The 15,103-nt window shown below is 37.6% G+C and overlaps 1 protein-coding gene across 5 annotated transcripts in view; it reads left to right on the top strand.

The window, feature by feature from the left end:
* syt1a (synaptotagmin Ia) overlaps nucleotides 1-15,103 on the top strand; it is a 197,794-nt gene that overhangs the window by 73,315 nt on the left and 109,376 nt on the right. The window contains exon 1 of one of the 5 annotated variants that reach the window (XM_037981202.1): nucleotides 8,151-8,359. The exons of the other annotated variants lie outside the window; for them this stretch is intronic. The gene's annotated coding sequence lies outside the window, so the exon portion shown is untranslated. Of the gene's footprint in view, nucleotides 1-8,150; nucleotides 8,360-15,103 lie in introns of those variants that run through there. 5 annotated transcript variants of the gene reach the window in all.

Here is a 15,103-nt window from a genome sequence, read left to right as displayed (position 1 = left end):
ATGTGCATCATTGTTGTAAATAAATGATGACCCACAAAACAGCCTTACAAAACAAACATGGGGTGGAAGTCAAATAGCTGCCAAACTTTGAGAACTTCCAAATGCATCTTTGGTAAATATGTTAAGATTTTAAATTGCCTTTAGCTTGATGATACCTGAAGGTATGTACACTAATTACTTTACCATTCTGTAAAAACTACCCCCTCACAGTTGTAATTTGTAAATGACTGCCTCCTCATGAGGGGAGATTACCATTCAGTGATTCATAATTACTCTCACAGTGAGCAGCCATGAAATGCAGGAGAGAACTGCACTCATGTCAAAACATAATACCTCAGTCAATACCACAGCTGCTGAAGTTTATGTATTACTTCCATGTTGACACTCAAAACTTGATGTAGAAGTGGTTGGTGTGGTGAGCACTAGACAGGATGTTGTGATGGTGGATAGAATGTAGTCAGGATCATGAGAAGATTGAGGATTTCTTACAAAAGCAGACGTGATAAAATAAAATAAACCTCAGCCTCAAATTTCAACTTTACTGCCTTTTTTCCATTTCCTATTCGTTCTATTGTTGCATGTCAATCTCCGCACCCTGTAGGATTTAAAGTTCACTGTCAGTCAATATTTTCAGCAAACTAAGAGCGGCGAGGAGTAAAACCTTATTATGTACAACAGAACAATGCTTCAGGGTGATGGCAAAGGGTGAAAGACAGCTTATTGCAACTAGACAAGAACTGAGTAGAAATGGAACAGCATGAAGTGTCTTCAGATCATACAAGTGTCAGACATCTTATTTCCCAATCCTGGGTAAAGCCAGTCAGCTCTTCTCAAAGTAGAGTGTCCAGTTGGCTGTTTTGTTGTAATTTAAAGAAAAAACAGCAGAGACATACTGCACGTATACGATGAAATGTAGCTTAAAATAAGCTTCACTGTTTGATTTGTGGGAGCATCTTTTGGAGCAGATGGTAAGCCTGGTGGAGACCTGTACACATAGAGATTTGCCTTATGGAGATGTACAGCACATGGTATGAAGGGTTATTATGAGGGATTCTGGGAAATGGTTGCCAATCACTTTGAAGGCATTCGTGTTTTAACAGCAGAGGTAATTACTTTCATCGCTGAACTACAAATCCATGGTTTATATAAAACCTTTTGCTTTAAATAATCCAGATGTAGTCATCCTAAAATTACTCAGTCAGGATGTGTTAAGATCAGACCAACCAATCAGTCAGTGGAGTAGAGGGAAGATAATGACTTGAGAATAGAGCAAAAAGCTCTAACTTATCTATTTTTAGATGAACATAATTGGACACGTCCTATCTAGGTCACTTAGCGCACCTGTGACTAAAGCACATACCCGTAAAGATTTGCATGAAATTGAAAGGCAGCCAAGTGAATGCTGAGAACTTATGTTACTGTGAATGTAATGAAAGCTTCAGGAAATCATCTGTTTGAATTGATTAGCACACAAGCCTGAATCATCCGCATTTTCCCAAACAAGCTTTTTTTTTATTGCCTCATTGTAATTTATAGAACTCACTAAGTGTGTAATATGACACAATTAATCTTCATAGAAAAATATTTTATATCCACAAAAGTTTTGTTTCATCTCTTTTCTGCCTTTGAGCAATTGATGTGTTCGTGCTTAATAGCAATTTAATTATAAATTTATTGAGTTTTGCAATCTGTTCTACTCCAAATAAAAAAATAGTAAAATGAGTGATTGTGATTTAATTACTCCTAATCAGCCACTGAGTGTCCAGATGGGCCTATCTTCAGAACAGCTATTATTTAAATGTTTTTTATAATGTTTCAGGGTGTCAGAAAATAAAATAGATGACGCAAAGTTACACTGCTCTCATTTATCGCAGTTGGTAACAGTTTGACATACATCAGGGAGCTATTGTTGACTTCACTGAGGTTGACAGTATTATTTTTAACAAAAACGTGTCAGTCGTGTAGGACTATTTGACAGTAACATGCTCGGATAGATGTAATAATCATAAACAAAGTTTTTTTCCATCACTGATTTTCCAAGACAGCTGCCCTTGTGTGTGACCACCACCATGTCATTTGTGCTAAGTTTGTCTTAACACAAATTAGAAAGTTGGGACATTGATTAAAATATGGTTTCTTGAGATCTGAAAATCATTGCACTCTGTTTTTATTTACATTTTTCACAGAGCAAACATATCAAATGTTTAAACTAAGACATTGTACCATTTTAGGAAACCGTATAGAAATTCTAGATTTGATGGCAGCAACATATCTCAGATGTTAGTGCAGGACCATTTTTACCACTGCGAAGCCTCCATTTGTCTTTTAATAACAGTCAATAAATATCTAGCAACTGAGGGACAAGTTGCTGGAGTTTTTTGATGGTAATGTTGTCCCATTCTTGATTGATGTTGGATTATAGCTGTTTTTCATTTCTAGATTTTGCGTTTCATAATGAAGTGTGGACTGTAGGCAGGCCACCTAGACTTCCCCACTAAGAAGCCATACTGTTGTAATGAATGCAGTATGTGGTTTAACATGGTCTTGCCGAAATACACAAGGTCTTCCCTGGAAAAAAGTTATCTGGATGGGAGCATGTGTTGTTCTAAAACCTGTATGTACTTTTCTGTTTTGATAGTGCCTTTCCACATGTGGAAGCTGCCCATGTCATATGCACCAGTGCACCCCTATACCATCAGAGAGGCAGACTTTTGAACTGTCCTGATGACAGAACGAATGGTCATTATCTTTAGTACGGAGGATGTGGCGTCCATTGTTTCCAAAAAGAAATTCATGTCTCAGTTCATCTGATCACAGAACATTTCTTCCACTTTGCCTCAGTGCATTTATCTATTTTTTATTTTATGAGCCTTGGCCCAGAGAGACTGGATGGTGTTCACATGTGGCAACATCTTGGATTGATAAAGCTTTAACCAGTATTTATGGATGGTACGGCAAACTGTGTTTACAGACAATGATTTGTGCAATTTTGAAAGTCTCTTCTGTTTCTATGTTTTTCTAAAAGTTTTGACAATCATGAATCTCATATGACATGTATTTGTATAATTTGCACACACATAACATTGTAAGTCATGCCAGGTTGAATTTGGTGCATGAATCGTTTTTGTACCACTACATCATTTGTAGATCTGGACCCAGCTGACATATCTGGGACTCTGCTTTCTGCCTTGCTTCATGTCGACGAAGAAAAACTTTTTTTTATTTTGATTGGCAGGTTAAAGTCTTCAAGGTCAACTTGCTCTCCAGCTCAGCCTCTTGGTGTCGATTACTGTGGTAATATCTCTCCTGTCAAGTGTCTCCTTTTCCTCCCCTTGACTGATTCTCAGTTTACACTCAGATCCAAAGATTGTGTCCTTGCCTCCTCATCAGGCCGTTACATAAGCTTCTGCACATTTCGTTGAGCATGGCGATGGTGCTGTGTATTACAGTTGCTTTACACTCAGCTCAGCAAGAGGTGGATGCCAGTTTTCCTGGTGATGTCTGGAGTGATGGGAAACAGAGCATATTTGCATGATTGCAGGTTTTAAAACTGAATAGAATCTATTTGTATTCTTCATGGGTACTGTTTTAGGTCGATTTTTATTTATAATTCTTCTCCAGTGATCTGTATTTAAACTGAAAGCTGTCTCCTGCGTGGAATAATTGTAAATCTTTCAGGAAAATGTTGGTTTTATTGTTGATGATGGACATGAAAGCTTTAGTCTTATGCACGCACCAGCATGGAAGATGAATCCAGACAAAAAACTAAAACCCAGACCCAAACAAAGACACTGCAGAAAAATTGGTACTATGAATCAGAGTTCTTTGTGGTGAACGCTGATGAGCAGAAGTATTGGAAGAGAAAATGTGAAAACACAGCAGGAAACCGGTGCTGTGTTCTTTGAAGCCTCACAGAAGAACTTGCGCAGATGGCTGCCAATAGTCACAAAGGCAAATACTCAGCTTTTACCAGCTAATGTCATGATGACTTGCACATTGAGTTCTGATCATGCTTGTTGTTAGATGCATATTTAGCAGCGCATTTCAAAAGGTGACGCATCACTGATTTGTGCACGATTGTGGTGGTACTTGCTGTCACCACAGCCTGCAAGTTCGATATGTGATTTACAAGTGAGAACAGCTGGAACGACTGTGAAAGTCTGCGCAGCTTTAACAGCCGGTATGTGATTCAAAAAATAACAAATACCGGATATTATCAGGGGGAAAAAATGACAACAATGGCACATTAACATCCATGTTTCAAATGGTTTGTTTTTTGTTTGTAAAATAGTTTGTAAAATTATAAGATTAATCTATGAGTAGTGTGTGTCTGGCTGCTGTTATATTGCTTTGGTTTGCATGTTGGTCAACTGTTGTTGCCCACCAGCAAGACATAATAATGTCATCACCTGTGTGTATCTGGTTTTTCTTACCCTTTTAGGACCTTTTCTGGTATAATCACCTACATTGTCAGGACCAGTAGTTCTTATAGGGACCAAAGTCTGGTCCTAAAACAGTGGAATGTCATTTTTGGGTCCGGTTTAGGGCTATGGTGTGAATTTAGTTTAGGTTAAGGTTAGACATGTACTGGCAGTGGTTAGGTTTAGGCTAAGGGTCAGGGTAGGCTACAAAATTAAATGGAAGTCAATTCAATGCCCTAATAAGAATAGAAACAATAAATAAACGAACAGCAAAGATGGAAACCACAGCATCCTAATTCCAAAATTACCAAAATTTGGTATGTTTGTTGTATATTTTAAACAAATGCAAGTATGATTCAACACGCACAAAGATCATTTCACACTCATTTGGGTCTTTTGTACTGTGGTGTGCGCAGTCTGAGATGGTGAATATTATTTTGCTCATGTTTTACATTTCCTTGAATGGGTTTAATGAGCCATAAAATATATTAGCTCTTGGGGTGTATCTTTGTTTTCCTTTGAGCCTCCATTATGTTAGGTGTTTACATTCATCCAGCATCATATTACTGGCTGCCCCTCAAAGTATGAAATGATTTAATCACATTTTTCTTTGTGTTTTAGAATATTTACTGTGACTGGGGATGTACTGTAGATGGGAGGCTTTTCTGCACAAACCTGTGTGTTTGAAAAAGCTACATTTACATGAACCTTAGACTTTTTGCATATTTTATTGGGTCTTATTTGACAGAAAGAGTCACAAAGTCAGTGTACTGTAAACTGGAAGAAAAAGGTGACACTGAGAATATATGAATAAAAATGAGCAAGTCTGCTTTGACCTTTACAGATAGTCCCAGCATATGGGAAAATTTATTCAGATCTATAAACTGATTATTTATACGTTCAATACATATGCGTGAAAAATTGATTTTACTTTATCTCAGAGGGGAAAGGATTTAACTGTACAGTAGATCCACCAGTGATTGTGCAAGTCGTGTTATCAGGAGATGGGGGGGATGACCGAATGCTGAATTCAGGAATTTGCGACTTAAATGTTAATGACATTTAAGAGGGATTGCATTAACTGGAATATTTGTTTTTCTATAAAGAGTTTAGTTTGAATCCATCTATTTGTGTGGGTTTTATTGTTGATGGAACAAAAAATATAAATTGAAATTCTACCAGTGAGAATAATACGTATGAAAACTAGAAACACTTGGTGAGCCCAAACCTCTGCCAAGGCATTAGGGGCGATAATGAACTGTAGGATTTGGACCATGACCTGGAAATGTAGATGTTGTAGATGAACTATGCAATTATGTTGCGCTTTTGAATATATCCATTAGTAATCAGGTAACCTAAAGAAAGAGTCAAAAAGCACAAGAGAGGATTTAGTTTACATTTTTCTTTGTGGCACAGCATGCTAAAATTTAATACAACTTGGTGGTTTTTTGTATTTTACGGTGGATTGTGCTGTCAAACTCCATCCACTGACTCCACCCAATATGTTGAAATCTGTATTCAGCCACCAGTGGTGGTTCAGGAAAGGTTCAGTGTCTATTTACTGAGGCATTGTGAGTGATTCTGGCCTTGTTAAATCCCATTTTGTTTTGTCCTCTAGGCATGTGAAGGTGGAGGATGTGGCCGGCATGCCGACTGTAGAACCAAAGAGCAGTCCAATTTTTCATCCTTATTGCCCATGACATATCCAAAGTGGCAGAGTGCCGTCCATGGAGACACAAAGGGATGGGCGAAGCAGAGGAAAAGTGAAAAGCATGCAGCTCAGATGGATTGGGAGGACTATATCTCCACTTCCTTTTTGTATAGTGCAGAGCAGAGGTCCAATTTTCTTTGCTGAAAACAATGCAGTTCACCGGTGTCTATTATGGCAGATGAAGTTAGTCTGGATTTCTGCTGCTACTCTATAATTTACACTACCTCTGTGGCTTGTTGTAGTGTTGTGAGACATACAGAGTACTTTGCACAAGGCTTATATCCATTAATTTGGCATGCTTGTCAAAATGATATGTCATTTTTATTAACTTGCAATCTAGTTGTTTAGAGCATACCATACAATGATATATAATATAAATATATATATATATATATATATATATATAACACAATCAATTTAATTGTTCTAGAAGCAAGTCTGGTAATACCAGCCACACTGTACCTTTCTATGTAAATGTTTTTTTAGCAGTTTTATGTCCACATCCACTGTTTCTTAGAAGGACTGTTGGTGTGTTGTGCCAGATATAGGCAGTATAGTGAGGCCCATGAAGGGCACTGTCAAGGTTACCTGCAGGGGTGGTTCTTTTGTTGAATGGATGATGGGAAATTTCCCTCACAGAGAGATTTCCCCTCTCACTTTTCTTTCTCGGGTTGAGATTAAGATCTCTTGTTGTAATTATTGCTTTGTGAAGCAGCCTAATTCTGCCAACACGATCGTATCACACCAATCAGGTGCAGCAGAGGGGGGTTCTGGCACCAGCTGTTCATGTCCTTTGCATGTTCCAGCGGGCTGCACTGAAAGGTAATGGCACAGTTATGTGATAGGTGTCTGTTGATTGACTGCCTTCTGGAAAGCTGCCAATGCCTTCGCTTTACTTCGCGCTTCCCTCTCCGTAGCTGCTGGAAGTAAAGGAAAAAAAAAATTGGGAAAAAGTGATAAATAAATAAAAGGAATCCTCCTGGGCGTCAGAGATTTTTAACTCCCGCTGTACAATAACACCATCACTCAACCTCTGCTGTTCCAAGAAGCATATGGCTGGCAGCCCCCGAAAACACAAAGTCAATTCTGCTTAATGAGCAGTTGTTCTGCACTGCACAGCAAAACATGCATATCAACAAACTGTTTTCATTAGCACACAGTCAGAGTCCACCCAGGTAACTCCTATCTCTAAAGGTCTGAAAAACATCATCTAGTTATAAAAGCTATAACTTGAGTATGCAGATATTACCCTAACAGAATAGCATTCCTAATAATTTACACCTCAGACTCTAATTAGTAGTGTACTCAGTGTAATTAACTGCATCGTTTATTAACAATCTAAGCATTCATGTGGAGTTTAAGGAAATTACACTGGCTACTTTGGACGCTTTGAACCAACTTTTGCAAGTGTTGATTTTTAGTTTAGTTTAGGAACAGATTTGTTAAGGGTTTCCATCTGATGCTAACCTTGTTTTTGTCTTGGAGAAAAAAAGTGTCTGGTTTTACTGAAGACGCATTTGAGTGTACACATGGTAGCTGTTTGGGCCAGAGAGTTTGGTATTTGGTATCAGTACAGTAAAGCATTTGACTTAAAAGCAAAACAACTGGAAATTAAAAATGTTTTTGGAAGATATTTTGGAAAACAAAGCTGGACATCCAGTTTGTTTTACAGATTGGTGCAACACGTTTTTTTGTTGTTGTTTTTGTAGAAAAGGAATAATTATGTTAATTTTAATAAATATGTTATTTGGCTGTTTTGCACTAAGGCGTGTTCTTATCAAAAAGAAATGTACTGTGTCAAATGTACTGGATCACTCTGACCTGGAAAGTCAGGAATTAATTCAGATTTGGAAAGATGTGGAAATAATAGTTGAAAGGTCCCAGCTGTGGACAATTCCTGGAAACACTCATAGGACTCCAGCATGAAGCAAGCCAAGAGATCTAAATACGCCCCGCTCTAAGTGAGTCAGGGGTTCTGAGAGAATTGTGTAAACATGGAACTTGTGTAAAATGCAGGCATGCTAAGAACCCTAGAACGTTGGCCAAAATAAAGCAGACCTAAACGAAGCCTGGTGTGATGATTTTTTTGTTATTTGCCACTTTTTTGCTCCCCAACTTAAATGGCACCCAACGTGGTTTGGCTTTAACCCTGAAAGAGGGAGTTGTGGCTTTTTCTCCTGATCAATGAGCAGCCGGAGCTGGGGGCCCCCCAGAACATTTGAGAGAGGTAAGTTTTTTGTTTTATCTCTCCTACTTGTTAAACTTACAAAACAGTCTCCCCATCTGCGGTTTAAACCTCTGTTTTTGTCTGGTTTATGGGTGAACGTTTCTGTTCCTGTGCAGGAAGAGGCTGACGAAATTTGTCTCTCTGTTTAGAGATGGAAAAAATGATTTGCATTCTGGCCCTACAGCCTTAAGTGAAAAAGCGCCGCTCCAATGGACTTCCATCTGTAGAACAGACAACGGCAGCAACTAGGACTGGATCTGATTTACGAGCTGCTTAAATTGACTTAGCTATGTGACGTCTTATTTAGATACCACCATGTTATAAGTCAATTAATAGACATAATGGAAAAAATATATATATATATATATATATATATATATATATATATATATATATATATATATATATGTTACTGACTGCACGTAGTGGTATTGCAAATGTTAAACATATTGAACAGAAGTCATTGGATCTGCCAAGAGGTGAATCCTCAGTGTTGGTCGACTGTGTGGTCTGGAATACACAAATGTTGACTTCAGACGTGGGGGCAACAGTGTAAGTTACAAGCTACAAGATAGTAACTTTTGTAATACGTGTAGCCGGTGAATGAAGTATGTAAATGCCTCATGAAAAGGTCAAGCCAGAAGGGCGAGGACTGACTTAAAAGCGCTATAAAGGGAACTGCAGTGTTTGTTTTTTGTTGGTCTCTGTGATGAATTGAGAACTTGGTGAACTGGTATTCTGCAGAAATGATTCTTTGATTTGTTAAATGATAAATATGTACACATAATTAGGACTTTGGCCACTTAATAAATTAATAATGAAGTATAAATGAGGAGTGAATATACAAATGAAGTGCTGATCAGTAGTATTTGTATGTGATGTTCTGAATGTTTCTGATGTTCGTGTGTGTAAGGAATTTGAAATCGTTTTTGTTTTGTTCAATGTTCTGGTTTGTTTGTTTGAAGTAATAACTGTGATAATTAGAAGGGAGAGATGATAAAGGTTTGTGTGTGTGATTTCACACACACACAAACCCAGACAGAAGTGCACTGCCCCCTCCCTCCCCTCTGCGTTCTATGTTTGAGGAGAAGAAAAAAGGGAAACGCAGATCCTGAGCGTCTGACAGTCGGAATTTCCGCTCGCACTCTTGCTTGAGTGCGCGTTCATGTTTAACACACAAAGGTAGATGAAGAAGGGACACCCACCTGCCCCCTCCCAAACCACCGTACATGCTCACACACTCTGACACAAACCCACACAGTGAAACAAGCACGATTTTCTATACAATCAAGCAGAACAAATGCCAGCAAGATTATCTATAAGGTTGTTTATATGTTTATCGAAATGTTGATTCCATTCGTCATAAATGTGGTTTACAAACTAATTATGTTATCTGGCTGTTTTGCACTAAGGCATGTTTTTATCAAAAGGAAATGTACTGTGTCAAATGTACTGGGTCACTCTGACCAACACTTTTTTGTGGGTCACTGAATAAGTTTAGTACTTCGATTTATTGTCTTTACTTGATAGTGAGGTAGGATCTTTATTTTGGTAGACAGGTGTGAGGATTACCAATACAATGGTGAGAGTTTTTATTAGAATTAGGTGAGCTTCATCACAAAACTTCAAGCTGCAAGCTGCCACAGTGTGTGTGTGTGTCATTAATTTTAGTGTTTTGGAGAAAAGTAGGACCTGTATGATAATTCCCTCCTGTGGTTCTACTGCTTCCTTTAAAGAATTAAGATTTTATTGTGTTTGTGATTTGGCTATGTGTCTATATGTTGCTTCCATGCGTTTGAGGACAAATTGAAATGTCAGTGTGACGCACAAATGCTTGTGCAGCGCATAGGATATGACTGTTTGGGACGTTATCTTGCTGCCGTAGCTCACGGTTCTGCAAAAGTCATAAAGAAGCAGCTTAAGGGTTTGAGCAAACTGGGAAATAAATTACTCATTTTAAAATACCGGCTTCCTTTTGTGTTAAATTAAACAGTGCATGTGAGGTGAACATATTGCATTTCTGCACAACATTTGTTATTGGTCTATATGTTACTATAATCCAAAAAGGGGTTGATCGTGACTTTAACGCCTGTGTGGGAGATGCTGCTGCTACTCCCACACATCTTCCTCCCCTCCCTGTTGCTCTTTTGTCTCCAAATTCAGTCTTCAACTTCACCTCATTTCTCTCTTAGCCACCACTATCATCTGTGACTTTACATAAAACTAAAGGTAGTTTCATGTAAAGGAAGCCTAAAAACACCATCAGCATTAAAGCCACCTGTTTAATGTTATGGTCTGTCTTGTGCTATTCTGGTTCAGTATCTGTAGACTGAGTAGGTGCTGGATCAGACAGAGATCTGTGAGGGTTTACACCTGTAGTCCTTGTTCAGTTCCTCAAGCTTCCCCTGAGTAATTTTTTATGTTGTGTGGTGCATTCCTATGTAAAAGGAGATGGAAAGTACAGTCACTGAGTGTGTTTGCTTGGTCAGCATAATGTGGTTATAAGGGCAATACAGGTCAACTTTGCAGTAACAATATTTACAATATAGAAAATATACAAAATGTGCATCTATGATTGTAACTGTCAGGTAGCAGAATTTATAAGTGCAAACAATCATGGAGTAGTTACTGTTCCATCTTTTATTTTCTGTGACCTACTGTGCATGATGACTGAATTTATTGTTACAAGGACCCTGCAAGAGCAGCTTTTTACATGCAACAGCAGAAACTTCACAAATGCAATCATTAAAGTATTCTAGGTTGTGTTATCCAAGAAAATATTTGGGCTAAGTTTAAAATAACTGCTTATAAAAAGGATTTAATGCTTACTGAATAATTTAAACTTACAATTTTTCTACATAATACTTTTCCTAAAAGAAGAGTAAATTACATAAGTATATAAACAAAAAGAAGCAATACAAACAAAACTCATGTAAAAAAAATAATTGGAAATGTATTAGTAGTTTGCATGTATCATTTGATCTTTCTATAGCTTTGAGTGCTGCTGGTGAGATAATGTCTGCAATGCTTTGTTACCTCCACCAAGGAGGTTATGTTTTGGGTTGTTTCCGTTGGTGTGTTTGTTTGTCTGTCTGTTAGCAATATCAGGTAAAAACTAATGTACACATTTGGATGAAATGTTGGGGTTGTTATAAAAAAACAATAGATTAAATTTTGATGGTGATCTAGATTATGATCTAGATCACACTATTTTTTAATCGCTCTGTGGCCTTTAAAGCGGTTTGTGCTTTCTGAGTGCTTCTAATTGAATTATAAATTTACTCTTGACCTCATTCCTGTAGCGTCTTGTTTCCTCCTTGTGTGCCTTTAATGCCTCATTGTACTCCATAATGTTTTTTTCTTCACATATTGAAACAAGTTTGTTTCGGTTTGTTTCGTTAGTACTTTTTTTCTTGCACATTGTATAAGATTTTGTTCAATGTTTTTGGACATTTGTTCTTCTGTAACCAAACCAATTTCATATTACCAAAGTATCTAAAGGCTAACTGTTTTTCACTTGGTCCACTCCTTGTCGGCGTGCTGGCACATTATCTGGACATGATAAGAGTCAATATTTCAGTCTGGACACTGAAACAGCCTTGTTTTGTTTGTATCAGCCATAAAGTCAAGGTACTCGATCTGAACAGGGTGTGTCTGTATGTTCCTGCTTATGAGCAGCTTGAAATTATTTGTACATGCATCAGTCTGCAAATAATATAAACCCACTCTCAACAATGATGCCATATCCTCATATTGACTTTGTGATATGACACCTTTTTATTATGCATAGTTATATTATATTATCATGGACAGCATGATGTGACATATGGCACAGCTCTACTTAAAATTGCTGTAAATATCTATGCCAATGACTCAATGTACAAGTTTGAATCTTTTTCAAGTACGCATAGATTTAATTTATTTAATTTGTTCATTAGGAATCTCACAAAATGAAAAAGTAGAGTCATATTTTTTTTTCTTTTTACTGATTGTTGCTTGAAGCACATAGAAGGCATTAAACACAACCTGTAATGAATTTAGTTGCTATTCATGTAGCTGGGTAAAGTTGTGAAGGTTTCCCAGTTGTCCTTCTGACTGCTTAAGATTCTTTTTCGATGACAGTAAATTTTCTTTATTTTTTTGTGTATTTTGAAACTTGCTGACCTTGGAGGCTGTGTGTGGCTTGGCAGAAACAGGGTTGCTAAGGTAATTTAATTAGCAAACCCTCCATGGCCAAAGGTTATTACTACTCTCTAAATCCACACTAATCCCCCTTCAGCGTCCCCTTTCAGACTTGACCTGGGGCACTCTAACAGACAACGCTGACTCCTAAACTCTGTCCCAAACAGGAGCCATCGAAAAGAGACACTGTCTGTCTGCTTATGATGCTCCGTGGCTCTTCCTGCCTCAAATGTCTTTAGTCCAACTCTCTACAGTCATCAGTCCAGGTGAATTCCTTTCACGTTGTTTTCTCCTCCTGATGTGTGCAAATCAATGGGACTCTGAGGTCAGAAGGGCTTCTCATCTCTCCATAAGAAGGTCGTAATTGTCACTGCCGGCGTGGATCGGATGTGACCGTGGTGAGCAGCAGCGCCTGGTGACTGGAGTTAGAAGGAGGAGATTAAGTCTGCTGAGCATGTCAATAGGATATTTCACTGACAACAGCTGGACTTATTAACATATGTCCAACTGGGTTTATGTTTATATGAAGTGCATTGACATTTTGCTTAATATACATACAAATGAACCTTAAATATTTATTTAAAAAACTATTGATTTTTGTTTAAGTGAATTCCTGTTTACTGATTGTGTCCAATTAAGAGCAGCAAATGTAGCTTTAAACACTCTTGAGACACATGATCATTTTTTTTTTTATTGTGTAAAGTCCAAGCACATGTTTACATACTTCAGGTGTTGGTATGTTAATTAGAGCTATGTTTCTTAATACTTGTTAGCCCCATTTCCCACTAAATCTTTCCTTCTAAAGTCCCTTTCAGGGCTTTTTAAAACACACTAATTTATTGATGACTATTAATGATTTTTCAATGAAAACAGCAGCATTAGATTAATGTAATCAAAGCTGATGAGTGCAGTGAGGGGGAACTAAAGTAATACTGTGAAAACAACATACGAAGAAAAAGAAATTACAGGGTCACATGACAGTTCTGTGATAAGTTATGATTGTTAATAAATATGTAATGGTTTGAGCTTTAAAAGCTTTATAAAAGAAACAAAAAAAATTCAGCTTACTGACAATATGAAATACAAAATGGAGACAGTATTAGCCAAGAACTCAGTTAAACATGTTAGTTTCACCTTCTAAAACATCTACTTAAAGATCATATACATTATCACAACATGTCTTTTAAAAGAAATGCTGCTTGTTGGTGCAGTGAAAGATCATTTAAATGTTTTAGTTACCTGTTTTACATAAAAGGACGTGCAATTTATGTTGCAAATTCTGAAATGATTATTAGTTTTCATTTAGAGACAGATTTTCAATAACTAGATGTAATAGGTTTGGACACCCTACTGTAAAATTTGTAAGTGTAGGTTGTAGTACAGGAAATCAATATATCCATACCATGATAGATTAGTTTGACAAGACTGTAATAAATCATAAAAACAACTTTCATAACCTCTAACAAATGGGAAACAGTTGTTTCTAGGGATTCTTAGAAAGACAAGCACAATGTGCTGGTGAAATTCTCTGACAAAAGTTAATGGAATAATTGTCATTTTTAATTGGTTGCCTTAAACCTTTCCAGTCAGAGGGACTAAACTTGTCAGCAGTTAAAAAAAGAAAGAAAGAAAATGAAATTTGCAGAAAACAAGAGTCCCTAAGGGCTTCCTCTGCTCCTCTTGTAGTCCTGGATGGCAGCCAAACATCTGTGAGACATCAGCGCTATTGGAAAGTATCACTGACCCCAGCAGGTGTTCTGAGTGTAACTTTGTGTGTGTGTGTGGGTGTGAGTTGGTGTGCTGTACACACCACGTGTGTGCGAGTGAGAGAAGCCGGGTAGTGGTGAAAAGCAGCACCTGCATGTACTAAGAAGAGTTCTCTGAATAGCTCCATATTTGAACAGCCACTTATCTACAGATAAAGCTGTAAGTGATTCATGGCAGCTTCCTGGAGGAAGGGAGGATGAGAAGGGGAGGGGGAGGGGGGCACGAGAGAAAGACCTAAAATGACAGCATCAGCTGTTTAATATGGCTTCTTTTTCTATTTCTAAGAAAATATGCACTGAATACTCTGGGTGGGTCAAATCTTTACAGCTTGAATGAGTAAAAGGGACAAAAAGAATTAGTGTAAAACCTACATATTACCATTTAACCTTAGTGCTAATTTTGCAACCTAAAATGGCAAAATAAACAGATCAAACACTGATGGTGACACGAGTGAGTAGTGATGTCAGCAAAGCAGAGCCGTCGATTATATTGGCGCTGAAGGCGTGCTACAGTTCTTTTGTCAAACAGCAGGTGTCACTACTGAGAAAATCTTATGTCTGCACAACAGGAAATAATCTCAAAGGAAAAATGTAACTACAAACAAGCCTGGATGAAATGACAAAACCACGACTACATGACAAGTGCTATGATGTCAGTATTAGGCCTGAGTTATCATTCGTTGAGAACAGCAAATATAAACTTTACATTTGTCATGTCTACCAATGTTTTCTTTTTTAACTACATGCCAAAAGAGATTTACTGGTATCCACTTGTAGTGTGGAAGCACTTAAAATC

The sequence above is a fragment of the Kryptolebias marmoratus genome, linkage group LG18 (genome assembly GCF_001649575.2).
Source record: "Kryptolebias marmoratus isolate JLee-2015 linkage group LG18, ASM164957v2, whole genome shotgun sequence".
Lineage (NCBI taxonomy): Eukaryota > Metazoa > Chordata > Actinopteri > Cyprinodontiformes > Rivulidae > Kryptolebias > Kryptolebias marmoratus.
This window is presented reverse-complemented; position numbering and strand designations above follow the sequence as displayed.